Below are 16,429 nucleotides of genomic sequence, written 5' to 3' on the forward strand. Positions count from 1 at the left end.
GCAGTGGTTCGAAATTATGGCGATCCGTGCGACTTTTCATAAGTTCCATGTTTCAGTTTTAATTGCGTAATAAAAGACAATGAACTTTTGTACGATTTGTCATATTGTTAAAAGCGTCTGACAATATAAAATTGTGCAGTTATGTTTGAAAATCTTACACCTTCGACATCGAATGACGAAGACCCCTCGATAGTGAAGATCATGGACACAGGATTAGGGCCTTCGTCACAAGCTGATGTAGAGTGCGTACAAGATAACTTGGCACATTCCTGCATAAACTTCGTGGGAGGGGAGGGAAGAACGGTAGTGGTGTGGGCTACTTTGTGGACGTCTACCGCATGGTAGACGAGCTGTAGTGCAACAGCAGAAGTCTATACACAATCTTATATCCCACTTACCTTGTCAGCAGCAGTTAGGGAGTCTGCAAACGATCATATTAACAGATTATGTGTCAGGCAGCTTGTGGTATTGCTGACTCTACATTACAGGGCCCTAGGTTCGATTCCCAGCCGGGTTCGGCATTTTCTCCACTCATAACAGGGGTGTGAGTTGTTCTGATCGTCATCATCATCATTGGACCCACAAGTCTCTGGAGTGGTGTCAAATACAAAGAATTGAACCAGACAGCTGAACTCCCCAGAAGGGGACTCCTGAGCAAATATGCCGTATATACATTTTACTTCAACAAGTTATGTCACTACAAGTTGTAATTCGAGGAATATTGCCGATTAAAATCAACCTTTTTCATATTATAAATCAACGAAGCAAGGTTGGGTTCAATGACCCATCGACATCGAGGTATTAGAGAGGAAAACAAGTTCAGATCGTGTCCAGGATGGAGAAGGAAATCGGCCGAGCCCTTTCAAAGGAACAATCCCGGCATTTGCCTGGAGCGATTTAGGAAAATCATGAGAAATCTATATCTGGATGTCCAGATGAAGGTTTGAATCTTCATCCTCCTGAATGCAAGTGCAGTATGCCAACCATTGCGCCACCCCACTCAATTTTTCTCATTATGCAAACTGTAGGCAGACAAGGGGAGAAAGGAAGGGCAAAGAATTAATGATATCAGCTATATTGGGACTTTATGCAGAATAAACAGCGACAGGTGAAAAAGTGGGCCAATCCGGGATTCAAACTCCGGATCTTCTGCTTGCTGTCCGGCCGGTGTGGCCGAGCGGTTCTAGGCGCTTCAGTCTTGAACCGCGCGACCGCTACGGTCCCTGCTTGACACCTTCATCCTGAAAGGCACAATGGACCAACACAAGTATGTATCTAACCTTGGGGCCGTGACCACCGCTACTTGCAGATTGTTTTTCCTCGGCACAATGCAGGACAATGCAACGTGGCACACAGTTTACATACGAGGTTCGAAGAGCACGAGGATGAGTTTACTACACTCGTAGTTTACTGTAATCCCCTGGCCACGAGCCGGCCGCTGTGACCGTGCGGTTCTAGGCGCTTCGGTCAGGAACCGCGCTGGTGCTGCGGTCGCAAGTTCGAATCCTGCCTCGGGAATGGATGTGTGTCATGTTCTTAGGTTAGTTAGGTTTAAGTAGTTCTAAGTCCTAGGGGACTGATGACCACAGATGTTAAGTGCTCAGAGCCATCTGAACCAGCCTTCAACGTATCAATGAGAGTGCTTAGAGCCATCTGAACCATTTTGAACCCTGGCGACGAAAATTCCCAGTTGTAAACTGAAACGAGAATCTGTGGTACCACATCGATTGGACTGTCCGCGCCATGGAACCTCAACCAAGAAACCTAGGCATCTGGCCACGGCAGTAGAATCGGCGTGGCTCTACATCCAGTCGGCACCTTCCAGAACCTGACTGACATTTTTCCTGCACTTCTCGCAACTGTCAACGCTGCAAAAGGTTATTATTCAGGTTTCTGACAGATAGTCACGTTAATGTGACTGGACAGTGTACAATATGTGGGAGAGGGAATCGCAACCAACAGAAAACTGCTCAGATTAAAAGGACGAAGGCAAGGATACAGTCTTTCTCCTCTGCTCTTCGACTTTTATATCTAAGAAGTAATGAAAAAAATTAAAAATAGGTTCAGAAGAGGGATTTAAGTTCAGGTTGAAAGGATATAATTGATAAAATTGGCTTATGTCAGTGCTGTACTCTCTGAAAATGACGAGGAATCAAAGTACCCATTAAATGGGATGCACAGATTAATGAGCAGCTAATATGCATTTAGGGAGAACCAAAGAAAGGCGAAAGTATTATCGAGTAAGAGCAATGAGATTGACGACAAAATTTTTCCTAAGCTTCTGGAGCTATACTGGAACATACAGACAAATCAATTTGAGCGGAAACTGACTACAAAGAACTGAAAGTAGAAAGGTTTTGCCAAATTTGTCACTAACTGTATATAGAGGGTAGCAAAAACCTGGAACGGAAAAATAATTATAAGATAGTCGCAGAACTGACCCTTGTTAATGAACAGGAGAATTGCCCATCACAGAGACCGCTGGAAATCGTGCTTTCGGCGTTCCAATTGGTTGCGGTAAAATGTTAACGCATGAGCATCTACGGCGTACTTTGCCCCGAGTATTTCGCTGTGTCATTACTGATGAATGAGTGAGAATGTAAGGCGGCAGATTTTGGCACCTTACATGAAATTGATTCAAAAAGTAAATGACAAATACCACGCGGGCAGGTATAGCCGTTAGGCAGAAAAATACTAATAGCAAAACCAAGGTTCATACTGGTACGTAAGATTTTGAGAACTTTGCATATTATCATTGTGAAGGTGGTTTAGACGGACACAGGAAAGAGCTGTTTCGAGCTGTAGAACAAGCGAGGTGGCCGGAACTTCATACGGCAGAGTGTCACCAGTGGCCGCAGGGGGTTCAAATGGCTCTGAGCACTATGGGACTTAACACGTGAGGTCATCAGTCCCCTAGAACTTAGAACTACTTAAACCTAACTAACCTAAGGACATCACACACATCCATGCCCGAGGCAGGATTCGAACCTGTGACCGTAGCGGTCACGCGGTTCCAGACTGAAGCGCCTAGAACCGCGAGACCACCGCGGCCGGCTAACCTCCAGCAAAGTGTGGAATGCAAAAGCCAATGGCATAGTGGCACACAACGGGCTCTGTAGCGAATAAAAACCGCAACTACCCGAAAACGATTAGGACACCGCGTCAGTCTTATTGTAAATAATTTTAAACTTGCATGCCATTACATATCACAGTAAAGGCAACAGACTAATGCAACATCTCATACAGCGAAAATGTCACGCACAAATGCCTTAATACACGAGAAAATCACTTGAAAATGAGAATCATTTCCCGAAACGCGTCGAGCAAAAAATAAATAAAAGAAAATTTTGACTGGTAGCAGAAACACAAACCATTTACTTTCACATTCGTAGGTTTCACCAACCACTTATAATGTACTACATAGAATTATTAGTATAAAATGAACTCTAGAAATTGCGATGTGGTACCGCGTCCCAACCGACTGGTATTTATCACACTCATTCGACATTACCCTTTATCTCGGAACGGAGGCAGCCCTACTGTTTTGATGAGGCCACTGAGTCGTCTAGGAGAGGCTCCAAAGAAATGGCGCTGCAAAAGAGAAGGGTACTGCGAATTACGCAATTAAGGAATTCTTGCTCCTGAGGAGGTCCTTCCATTCGCTCCGCGGAAGCGCCGACAGAGGGAGATTCAGGGCTCCGAAACTGCAAAGGGGGAGGTGGCCGAGCCACGGCTGAAAGGCCTGAATGCAGTTAACGACGTACAGCGCTGAAAGGAGTTACTCCTGCGAAGAACGCAGTTATGAAACGTTACGAACGCCGAGGGGCCCATGCGCCCCTTCTGCTTGTCGGAAAGAGCGGGACTAGGCCCGACTGAATGGAGCGGAATTCGCAATAAAAACTGAGCGGCAAAAATCTGATAGCACTTCCAGGGGAGCCAACTGCAGTCTTGCGTGTAGGTCCATCGACGGCTACGAACGTCTGAAAGCTATCAAGGCACTGAAACTGATTACACCGTGCCTGTATTGTCAACGAAATATTCAAGCCCACACAAAGCAGGATTTCCTTACACACAGCTTGAAAGACTGCACAAAAGACAATATAGGATGCAACACATACGGCTTTGATCAGTCGCTCTGACCATGTTTTCACACACAACAGATCTCCGGCTCTCTTGTCTGCTGTTATAAAGCCTTGCGTTTTCTCATGTCCTGGTGAGATCGTCTTACCGCATTTGCGATGTCCAACCAATATGTCCTGCTTGGCGAATAATATTCGAGCATTGCTCCGTAAATACAATGACCGAAAGAAAACAGCAACAAGGAGGAGGAGTTATGCGACATAAACAAAAGTTGGTAGGCATGTTTCTACATCTGAAGGTTTTCTTGAATAACGTTAACTTAACACGTCCACTATCAAAGGTTACATGAGCTGACGACCGTTAAACGAGTATTTAAAGAAAACGTGATCTGCATCCTCATAGTGTCGCTGTCAGCGTCACTCTTATTTGACTAGCGCGATTTTAATATAAATCATAGGATGTCTGCTAAGATTTCACACCACTCACGTAAGAGTGGAGCTGGTAGCGTCACTATGAGGATGCAGATCAGGTTTGCTTTAAATACACACTGTAACGGTCGCCAGCGTTAATAAACTTTGAGACTGGAGGTGTCAAATTAATGTTAGTCAGGAACGGCGGTATCAACACCTCACTGAGTTTAGAGGAGGTCATGTAATAGCGATACAAGAAGTGGATCCCAACGGCCTAGTATCACTAGCAGTCGAGATGACAGGCATCTTATCCGCATGGCTCTAAAAATGGATCGTGCAGCCACGTCTCGAACCCTGAGTCAACAGATGGGGACGTTTGCAAGACAACAACCATCTGCACGAACGGTTCGACGTCGTTTGCAACAGCATTGACTATCAGCTCGGAGACCATGGCTGCGGTTACCCTTGCAGCTGCATCACAGACAGAAGCGCCTGCAATGGTGAACTGAACGACGAGCCTGGGTGCACGAATGGCAAAACGTCATTTTTTCGGATGAATCCAGGTTCCGTTTAAAGCATTATGATGGTCGCATCCGTGTTTGGCGACAATGCGGTGAACGCACATTGGAAGCGTGTATTCGTCATCGCCGTACTGGCGTATCACCCGGCGTGATGCTATGGGATGCCATTGGTTACACGTCACGGTCACCTCTTGTTCGCATTGACGGCACTTTGAATAGTGGACGTTACATTTCTGATGTGTTACGACCCGTGGCTCTACCCTTCATTCGATCCCTGCGAAACCCTACATTTCAGCAGGATAATGCACGACCGCATGTTGCAGGTGCTGTACGGGCCTTTCTGGATACAGAAAATGTTCGACTGCTGCCCTGGCCAGCACATTCTCCAGATCTGTCACCAATTGAAAACGTCTGGTCAATGGTGGCCGAGCAACTGGCTCGTCACAATACGCCAGTCACTACTCTTGATGAACTGTGGTATCGTGTTGAAGCTGCATGGGCAGCTGTACCTGTACACGCCATGCAAGCTCTGTTTGACTCAATGCCCAGGCGTATGAAGGCCGTTATTACGGCAAGAGGTGGTTGTTCTGGGTACTGATTTCTCAGGAGCTATGCACCCAATTTGTTGAAAATGTAATCACATGTCAGTTCTAGTATAATATATTTGTCCAATTCATTTCTTCTTTGTGTAGCAATATTAATGGCCAGTAGTGTATTTACGTTTTCTATGATCTCGTAAACTCGCTCGAACTAAATTCCGGAATGGTTCTTCTAACAAGAACATGGTCCTCTCCTTTTCTCCGTGTTTCTCTCCAGTTGTGCTAATGCAGCGTCTCTAATGAGCACAGCGTCGACTGGCTGCTGCAGTCGAGCCTTCCTGCATTCTTATGCGGGTGCAGAACGTTGTCGGCGGTACTGTAGCAGCTGTGCAAACAGTACAGAGGACACTGGCACGTAAGTCAATGGAGAGCTGGTCCGCCGCAGAGGCCCCATTAGCAAATAGCCAGGGCGGCCGGCCGGCCGGCGCGAGACGGTCGCTGGCCTCTGACCCAGACGCGGCGACCGCGCTGCAGCTCCCAGGAACACAGCCGCAGCCGCGGCCGCGCTTAAAGTAGCGCAAATCACTGCACCCGTTTCTTTCTCCTGAATTTATCTCCGTCTACTGAAGCTCTGAGCCGAGGCAGAGTTTTCGCAATCTTCTGTTTGTCCTTGCGCGGCGTGACGGTACGTTATAAGACAAGAAAAGTGGCGCACTACGAAGGAATTATCCGAGTGGCATGAAAGTCGGCAGATGTGATGTAGATGTACAGACAAAAAATTTTCACTTTCAGAAAATTGGATGATTTGTTAAAGAGAAAGAGCTTTACAAAATGAGCAAGCGAATAACGCGTCGCCGGCCGTTGTGGTCGAGTGGTTCTAGGCGCTTCAGTCTGGAACTGCGCTGCTGCTACGGTCGCAGGTTCGAATCCTGCCTCGGGCATGGATGTGTGAGATGTCCTTAGGTTAGTTAGGTTCAAGTAGTCCTCACAGGCCTGTTAGATGCGCAGTGAAATCTGCAAGTTATAAGGACTTCCTTGTGCGACACGTGATTCCAAATTTATAAGAACGCAACTGTATACACGCCACTCTCTTCATATAAGATGGGCCGACATCACATGTCGGTTGCCAGGTGAAAGATTTGCTCTGAGAAACCTTCGGTAGCTACCTCAGCATCTGTAGGCAATTTCAAGATGTGTGGCCTTCCAATCACCTCGACCTAAATCCAAGTGACTTTTGGCTGTGGGGACATCGGACAGATCGTGTCTATGAGGCGTCTATCCGGGTTCTTCCTGATATGAAGGGTGGCATACGACGACGTAACGATCTGATTACGCCGAATATGCTGTAAGCAACTGTCAACTATGCTATGTTACGAATGCAGCATGTTGCTGAGTCGGAAGACCATACTGAACATAAGTTGTAACTTGTGGCCATATCTTAATAAACGGTTATCACGTGTTTTATTTTTCTGCAGCTACACCACATTCTGACTGCTTACAGCGCCATATTTGCACCTGGTGGCAGAAAGTGGAACTATCATTTTTTCGGAATATTCTGCGGGCCTACCGATTAATGAAGCACTAATTCCCTTTCTCATCCTTCAACTCTTATAATTGCAGTCTAGTTTTTGTGCAAGGTGGGTACCGACTATGACAGTAAAATTACAATTTAAATGGCAAGTGGAGCATTTATTTAAAGAAATAGTTAAGAAGTCCGCCTCTTTCACAGGTGAGACAAACTGTCCTAAATGTTATGCCCATGTCTGGCGGCAAAGCATCCACGCCTTCCTAAATATTTCCAAAGAGGAAAAAAAATAAATCGTCTAATGACTGCAAAGTTCTGTTACGAAGAAGCCAGTCGCGTATTTTTGTGGCTGTATGATTTGTGCCTTTTGTGAAACTGCAGTTAATTTTTATGTTTAATAGTTGCAGCAGGCTACATAGCAGGCTACCCAGATTCGCCTACAAAAGGAGTCTGGTTCAATTCCCGTCGCTGATTCACGATTAGCATTTCCGTGATTTCTCTCAATTATTTCCGCTGAATACTGGAATGTTTCTTCTGAAAACGCCTCTGCGGATTTTCTGCCCCTTTCTTGTGCATCCGAAGGTTTCAAAATGGTTCAAATGGCTCTGAGCACTATGGGACTTCACTTCTGAGGTCATCAGTCACATAGAACTTAGAACTACTTAAACCTAACTAACCTAAAGACACCACACACATCCATGCCCGAGGCAGGATTCGAACCTGCGACCGTAGCGGTCGCGCGGAACCAGACTGTAGCGCCTAGAACCGCTCGGCCATCCCGGCCGGCTCGAAGATTTCACTGCCTCTATTAACCTCCTCTTCGTCGGAATACCCAATTCCTCGAAATTCCTTTTTTTCCTTCCTTCCAAAGTTCGCATAAGCGTTAGCGGCGCAGCTGTGTAGCTCCCCTACCCTCCAGATTTACCTCTTCTCGATTTCTGTCCTGCGGGAGTATTTAAGTTTATAATTAACTCTACTTCAACAAAGACAGAAGTAGCTCTTTTCCTCGCTGGAAATCTGAAGACTGCAACTGTGCGCTAGTTCATCATGAGCGAGAGAACTCATTTACTTTCACCCATGATACGGAGGCCATGCTTCTCTGTCCATACGTTATTAATCAAAGCGGTACGTAACCGCGGCACACTCCAAGCCCTTCTAGTTTGTGCAAGGAATTTCTAATCACGGTTTATTTCTTCAGACTGTAATTCGTTAGGGACGGGATAAATTGTTAATAATTACGAGTAGCAGGTTACAAAGATCCAGTTACAGCGAGGTAGTAGATTCTAGAAATCTATCATTCTGTTAAACAGATGTCATGTAGGCCGTGAAATACGAAAGCAGAACACGAAAAATATATTAATGTTGCACTCTATACTACAGATGAATGCGTCTAATAGTCCACAGATACATTGAAATCTAAAAATAATGAAAATTATCAAGCTGTGACTGCCCGTTTCATACTCTTAGTCATTCTGAAACAATGTTTCGCTATAAAAATCGCACTGTGCAGTTTTGTTGCTTTCTTCACCGACGGTAAAATATCCCGTAAAAAACTAGATTTCTGTCTTCTTATATCTTGAAGACAATCACATTCAACTACATACAAAACTGAATGTAAAATTTCTACACTTCGGTTTCCCACATTAAATCACGTTTGAATAATACACGAGCACTGGACTGCAATCCAGAACTCACAACACACTTGGACCTGCAAACGTGTCACGGCTCCCTTACTGGAAGAGTGCCACTGCTTGCGCTGTAGAACAACTCTCCACTCGGTGGCCTGCCCCTGTCAGCTGTTACTGCAGGAACGAATACCCTGCCACAGCAGAATTATTAATCAGTCTCTGCTTAACGTTTGTTATGGAATGCTCCGAAGGAACGAGTAGAGACAGGCGAATAATAATAATTATAGTACACACTGAAGAGGCAAAGAAACTGGTATACCTGACTAATATCGTGCGGGGCCCCCGCAAGCACGCAGAAGTGCTGCAACATGACATGACATGGACTCGACTAATGTCTGAAGTAGTGCTGGAGGGAACTGACACCATGAATGCTGCAGGGCTTCCATAAAACCGTAAGACTACGACTGGGTGGACCTCTAATGTGAACAGCACGTTGCAAGGCATCCCAGATATGCTCAAGATTGTTCATGTCTGGGGAGGCAGGTGTTTAAACTCCAAAGAGTGTTCCTGGAGCTACTCTGTAGCAATTATGGGCGTGTGGGGTGCCGCATTGGCTTGCTGCAATTGCCCGAGGCCGTCGGACGCACGATGGACGTGAATGGATGCAGGAGGTCAGACAGGATGCTTACGTACTTGTCACCTATCAGAGTCGTATCTAGATGTATCAGGGGTCCCACATCGCTCCGCCTCGCACGCCCCAAATCATTGCAGAGCCTCCACCAGCTTGGACAGTCCCCTGCTGACATGCGGGGTCCATGGATTCATGAGGTTGTCTCCATACTCGTACACGTCCATCCGCTCGATACAATTTTAAACGAGTCTAGTCTGACCTGGCAACATGTTTCCAGTCATCAACAGCCCAATGTCGGTGTTGACGAGCCCAGGCGAGACATAAAGCTTTGTGTCATGCGTCATCAAGGGTACACGATTGTGCATTCGGCTCCTGAAACCCATATCGATGATGTTTAGTTGAATGGTTCACTCGCTGACACTTGCTGATGGCTCAGCATTGAAATCTGCAGCAATGTGCAGACGGGTTGCACTTCTCTATCATTTGAACGATTCTCTTCAGACGTCGTTGCTCCCGTTCTTGCAGGACCTTTTTCCGGCCGCAGCGATGTCGGAGATTTGATGTTTTACAGGATTCCTGATATTCACAGTACATTCGTGAAATTGTCGTACCGGAAAATCCCCACTTCGTCGCTAACTCGGAGATGCTGTGTCCCATCGCTCGTGCACCGACTATAGCATCACGTTTAAACTCACTTAAATCTTGATAGCCTGCCATTGTAGCAGCAGTAACCGATCTAACAACTGCGCCAGACACTTGTTGCCTTATATAGGCGTTGCCGACGGCAGCGCCGTATTCTGCCTGTTTACATATCTCTGTATTTGAATACGTATGCCTATATCAGTTTCTTTGGCGCTTTAGTGTTTATGCACATTGAAGCAACGAATGAAAATTTGTACTGAGTATGGGATTCAAACCTAGGTCTACTGTTCAGTAGGCAGATGTGTTAACCGCTACACCTCCCCCGGTGGCTTTTACATAACTGCCCTAACATGATCCCTCCTGAATCCCATTCACTCCTCAGTCCACTTGGTATTCCCTATAAACTCGAACAGAATTGCAGAAGCTCTCCAACCGTACTGGAATAGCACCTCAGCACCGAATGAAATGGGCGATCCTGCCTGAAACCCAGGCACAGGTGCTTTAATGAAATGAAACTACATGGTTACAGAGACCCACTATAGTATCATACATCTGTTATGTGTATATGCACACTGAAGTGACGAATGAAAATTTGTACCATGGCTGGGATTCAAATTCAGGTCTCCTAGTCATTATGCAGATGCCCTAACCACTATACCGAACTGACACAGTGGTTTTTACCCTTGTAAGCCTCCTCTCATCTACATCACATCCATACTCCGCAAGCCACCTGACGGCGTGTGGCGGAGGGTGCCTTGAGTACCTCTAACGGTTCTCCCTTCTATTCCAGTCTCGTATTGTTCGTGGAAATAAAGACTGTTGGTATGCCTCTGTGTGGGCTCTAATCTCTCTGATTTTATCCTCATGGTCTCTTCACGAGATATACGTAGAAGGGAGCAATATACTGCTTGACTCCTCGATGAAGGTATGTTCTCGAAACTTCAACAAAAGCCCGTACTGAACTACTGAGCGTCTCTCTTGCAGAGTCTTCCACTGGAGTTTATCTATCACCTCCGCAACGCTTTCGCGATTACTAAATGATCCTGTAACGAAGCGCGTTGCTCTCCATTGGATCTTCCTTATCTCTTCTATCAACAGTATCTGGTACGGATCCCACACCGGTGAGCAGTATTCAAGCAGTGGGCGAACAAGTGTACTGTAACCTAATTCCTACTAATTTTATATGGTCATTCCATTTTAAATCACTCCTAATGCCTACTCCCAGATAATTTATGGAATTAACTGCTTCCAGTTGCTGACCTGCTATATTGTAACTAAATGATAAAGGATCTTTCTTTCTGTGTATTCGCAGCACGTTACACTTGTCTGCATTGAGATTCAATTGCCATTCCCTGCACCATGCGTCAATTCGTTGCAGATCCTCCTGCATTTCAGTACAATTTTCCATTATTACAACCTCTCGATATAATACAGCATCATCTCAGTGAACTTCCGATGTTATCAAAAAGGTCATTTATATACAGGGTGAACAGTATTAAAACCGACAAACTCTGGGAGATTGTAGGGGACATCAAAACAAATATTTTTCCCTAATATCATCTTTTCCTATGAGGATTAATTAAACCGGTGGAGGCCGTATTACACTCTTCAGTTGTTAGAGGCCATATTACGATCTTCAGTTGTAGGCAACTGCTGTCTACCAGTGTGGTAGCTCATTGTCTCTGTTTACTAATGGAGCGATACACCTGGAGTGAGTACACTGATATGGTTGGTGCGTACTACGTAGCGCACCACCACGGACGAGCTGCACAGCGGGTTTATCAACAAAAATATCCTAATCACCGTATCCCGCATCATACGACCTTTGCTGCTGTGTACCAACGTCTGCGTGAGACTGAGTCATTTAGCAGATTAGCTGGACAGGGACGCCGTCGCACGGTAAGAATGCTGCAATTGGAGGACGCTGTCTTGCAGCATGTGGAGCGGGATTCTTCAATCAGGACTCGTGCAACTGCACATAACATGGGGAGAATGTAAGAACAGTCCTTTGAGAGCAATTGTTACGTCCATTTCACTTACAGCGTGTCCACAACCTGGAACCAGTCGATTATCGACCCAGAGCACAGTTTTCGCAGTGGTACCTGGAACAGTGTGAAATTCATCCTACATTTCCATCTTCTGAGTTGTTTACCGATGAAGCAACGTTCGGGCGTTATGGAGTCTTAAACACGCACAGTTCGCATGTTTGGAGTGAGGATAACCCACATGCCACAGTTGCTAGCGCTCATCAAGTGCGGTTCTTCGTTGATGTGTGGGTCGGTGTTGTTGGGGACTGTTTAATTTGGCCGTATCTGCTACCTAGGCCATTAAATGGCAGGCACTATTACAATTTTCTCGCCAGAGCATTGTCAGTATTGCTGGAAGACGTCCCGCTCCCTACAAGACAACTCATGTGGTTCCAACATGACGGGGCGCAGGTACTTTTCAGTCGTCGTGTGCGTCGATTCCTGGACCGACTGTTCCCAGAAACATGGATCGGCAGAGATGGTCCTGTACCATGGCCTGCTCTATCCCCAGATATGTCCCCTCTGGACTTTTTGAGTGGGGAGAGATGCGCAACCTTGTTTACGCAACTCCTGTTGCATCAGAAGAGGATCTGATTGCCCGGATAGTAGTAGTAGTAGCAGCAGCAGGAGCAATTCAGCATACTCCTGGGGTTTTTGCCCGTGTCAGACAGAACATGATCCGACGGTGTAACCTTCGTTTACGTGTCAATGGAGGCATTTTTGAAAATCTACTGTAATTTAAATTGGGTTATGTTAATGTGTTGTCTCTTGGACATAAAAAATGGGAAAGTGTTTGTTGGTTTAATTAATTTGCCGCCAGAGAAATCTTCCTCTACCGGTCTAAATACTCCTCATAGGAAAAAATGAAATTAGGGAAAAAATTTTTGTTTTGATGTCCGCTACAGCCTCCCAGAGGTTGTCGTTTTAAATACTTTTCACCCAGTATGTTGTGAATAGCAAGGGACCTACTACACTCCCCAACGGCACACCTGAAATCACTCTTACTTTGGAAGACTTCTCTCCATTGAGAATGACATGCTGCACTGAGCTTCTTTCTTCTTGTAGAAAGAGTAAATGGCACCAAAGTCCCATAAGGAACCTTAGCAAGAAGTCCTGTATTCTCTGCTATACTCCATGTCTTCCAGGCCAAAATATTAGAGTCTGGAAAAGCTTCAAGGCAGAATCCAAATTACCATTCGCGAGGGTAGCCGGAGCAGTTGTGTAAAGTCACTGTGCCATTTTGGTGCATTGGTTAGCACATCTACCTAGGGAGCAGGAGACCTGGATTCGAATCCTGGCTTAGGTACAAATTTTCATTCGTCGCTTTTGCCGTTTCAGCATAAGCTTATTTTGTGAAGCTGGGTGTTAGTAGTTCCGGTACCAGCAATCGAACGCAGGCCTCCTGTGAGAGAGTCAGATATCCTAGCCACTACACCACGCGAGACGGACCAATGGGTTTATCGGTGCAGTCAAGTAAAGGAGTTATTTCAGTAGTTACGTTGCATATCGCCCTTCCACAGAGCTCGTATGCATTTTCTGAGCATTGGTGTGGAGGCAACTGGAACGTGCGAGGAGCCCCTATTGCCTCCTCCCTCGGCCGCGATCCGCTGCAGCGAATCCCGGACCGGCGGTTGATTTTTACGAGCGGGCGCCCGTCATTATTCCTGGAACAGTCTTGCACCCGCGCGGCGGTCTCCGCCATTAACCGCTAATGGATTCGAGCTTTTAGCGAGCGTGTGATGTCTGGGCGAGAGGCGCTTCTTCCAGCCACTCGGGGCGAGGCGCTGAGACCCGCGCGCGCAGTCATAGTTTGCACCTGCGGAGATTAAAATGCAAACGCAATATTACGTGTGAGGCGAAAATTAAATTCCAGCTCGGCCGGGCTTTATGTGCGCCCCGCTCAAAGGACTCGCGAATTTCTGGCGGCAGGGGGTAAAACCCTCGCACCGATGCAAATTAACCGACGCCCGCGTCGAAGCAGGTGCCGCCCTAGTTTTCCCGCCTGGTCTAGCGCGCGACCGATGCTGGCCGGTAGAGACAGCAGTCTATAAAGATCACGTAGAGCTTGTAATGGAAACTTTATTGCTGCTCCGCGTTGGCCACCATATTAGCCGTCCGTAGCTCGTGGTCTAGTATCTAGCGTAGCTGCCTCTGGATCACGTGGTACCGGATTCGATTCCCGCTCGGGTTGGGGATTTTCTCCGCCCGGGGCTGGATGTCATTTCATTGTCATTCGTGCAAGCAAAATAGCTGTGACAAAAGTAGGTAGGATACAAAATGCAGACAGGCAACAGCAAGAAAAACTTTCTGACAAAGAGGTAAGTTAACATACAGTACAAACATAAGTGTTAGGAAGTCTTTTCTGAAGGTATATGGACTGTAACTTTTCACTGAAGTGAAACGTAGACAATAAGCAGTTCAGGAAAGCAGAGAAGAGAAGAGAATCTTCTGAAATGTAACGCTATAGAAAATGTTGAAAATCATAGGGGTGGATCGAATAAAGAGAAGATACTGAATAAAACTGGGAACAGGAAGTGATCGTTTGATACAACACATTCTGAGGCATCAAGGAACCGTCAACTTGATCATGGAGACGTGAGGGGGAAAACTATAGAGAGAGACCAAGGCAGTGGGCACGCACAAATTGATGTAATTTTGCTTATAATGCAGAGGCGAAGAAGCTTGCACAGGATGCATTAGCGTGGAGAGTTTCATCAAACAATTTCGGACTGAACACCACACCACCACCACCACCACCACCACCACCACCACCACCACCAAAAACAACAACAACAAATCATCCACTGTCCAACAGCTGTTTGTTTCTCGCTGGAGAAAGTCAGTTACATTATGACATTAATAAATAATATTTTTTTGTTTTCATCCGAGAATTGGGGAAATGATTTATGTTTCAAATAATACATCATCTTGTACATAAAGAAAAAAGTCTCTCTCTCTCTCTCTCTCCCTCTCTCTCTCTCTCTCGTGTGTGTGTGTGTGTGTGTGTGTGTGTGTGTGTGTGTGTGTGTGTGTGTGTGTGTAAGAGACAAAATGGTTCAAATATCTCTGAGCACTATAGGACTTACATCTGAGGTCATCAGTCTCCTAGAACTTAGAGCTACTTAAACCTAACTAACCTAAGGACATCACACACATCCATGCCCGAGGCAGGATTCGAACCTGCGACCCTAGCAGTCGCGCGGTTCCGGACTTAAGCGCCTAGAACGGTCCGCTCGGCCACCGCGGCCGGCTGTGTAAGAGAGAGAGAGAGAGAGAGAGAGAGAGAGAGAGAGAGAGAGAGAGAGAGAGAGAGGGGGGGGGGGGGAGGGGAGGAGGAGGTGGAGGAGGTGGACGAAGAGGAGAGCTATCATATTGTATATCGTACTCTCTCTGCTTCTACACCACCATCTCTCTTTTTCAGTCAAATAATATCTTCTTCCGACAGCCATGTTGACAGATGTTGCAGACGGACGTGTTTATTACGTTTTGTCAACTGCGATGCAGATACAGCGGTATGAACCCGCTACGCATGTTGCTCTCATATGTAAATTGACATCTAGTTAGCATTCACACAAACACAGATACGTTGCCTAACTTCAAAGGAAAACTTTGACCGAGGGAAACTTATTCTGTGACGGTTCAGCAATGGAACACAGTGCGTATCATTACAGCTGACGTCGAATAAACAACCAAATGACAGAATACGTAAAGTAATCGTGTACTTGTTGAGTACTGACTGTATCAAAAGAAGGATAAAAGCTACACGTCTGTTCGCTGATTAGCGATTGAAGCCAAAGCTAAAAAAAAGCTTTTCACTTTTCGTGTTTCTGGTAGTATTCAGTGCATATTCGAGTATCGTCAGAAAATGTGATAACTACTGTCTTGCTGCAATTGCTGCAGCTACAAAGCTACCTTCTGGCCCTGTTTCCTCCGTAAAAAAAGAACATTATTTCTGGATTAACATGCTTCGCTATCCCTGTACGCCAGTTTCGTGTTATTTTCTTAGAAGACGTGGCGTTATAACACTGTCACGTTTCTGAAGTTAGTAACAAGATACAGCTTTCCCAGAGTGGACCATTTTGTCCCACAGAACAAAAATTATTGTGCTTAAGCCGTGGGAACGTAGTGCTTTGTGGATTACACACAGCTAATGAGACAAGAAGACACACGCAGATCCGTATAGCGGCTTTAGTCCGTCACAAAGGTTAATATCAATCCTCAATCCAATTTAATGTTTCTTAAGCTGAGAGCATTGCATAGCGGGATGGAAGAGCTAATCGTGCCCACAGAAGCTTCAGACGGGCTAAATCAGATCCTCTGCAGCGAACTTGCGCAGAGAATAATTTTATTGTCAGCAACATTTGAAGCAGCTTTTGAATCATAATTTCGAATTCACCTACCCTCGTTAGAAATCTGCATCCTTTTG

At 45.9% G+C, this 16,429-nt stretch overlaps 1 protein-coding gene across 2 annotated transcripts in view; it reads right to left on the minus strand.

Moving 5' to 3' along the window:
* The window catches only part of LOC126187460 (irregular chiasm C-roughest protein), an 853,136-nt gene that overhangs the window by 145,653 nt on the left and 691,054 nt on the right, over nucleotides 1–16,429 (minus strand). The window lies entirely within an intron of this gene.

Source organism: Schistocerca cancellata, chromosome 5 (assembly GCF_023864275.1).
Source record: "Schistocerca cancellata isolate TAMUIC-IGC-003103 chromosome 5, iqSchCanc2.1, whole genome shotgun sequence".
NCBI lineage: Eukaryota > Metazoa > Arthropoda > Insecta > Orthoptera > Acrididae > Schistocerca > Schistocerca cancellata.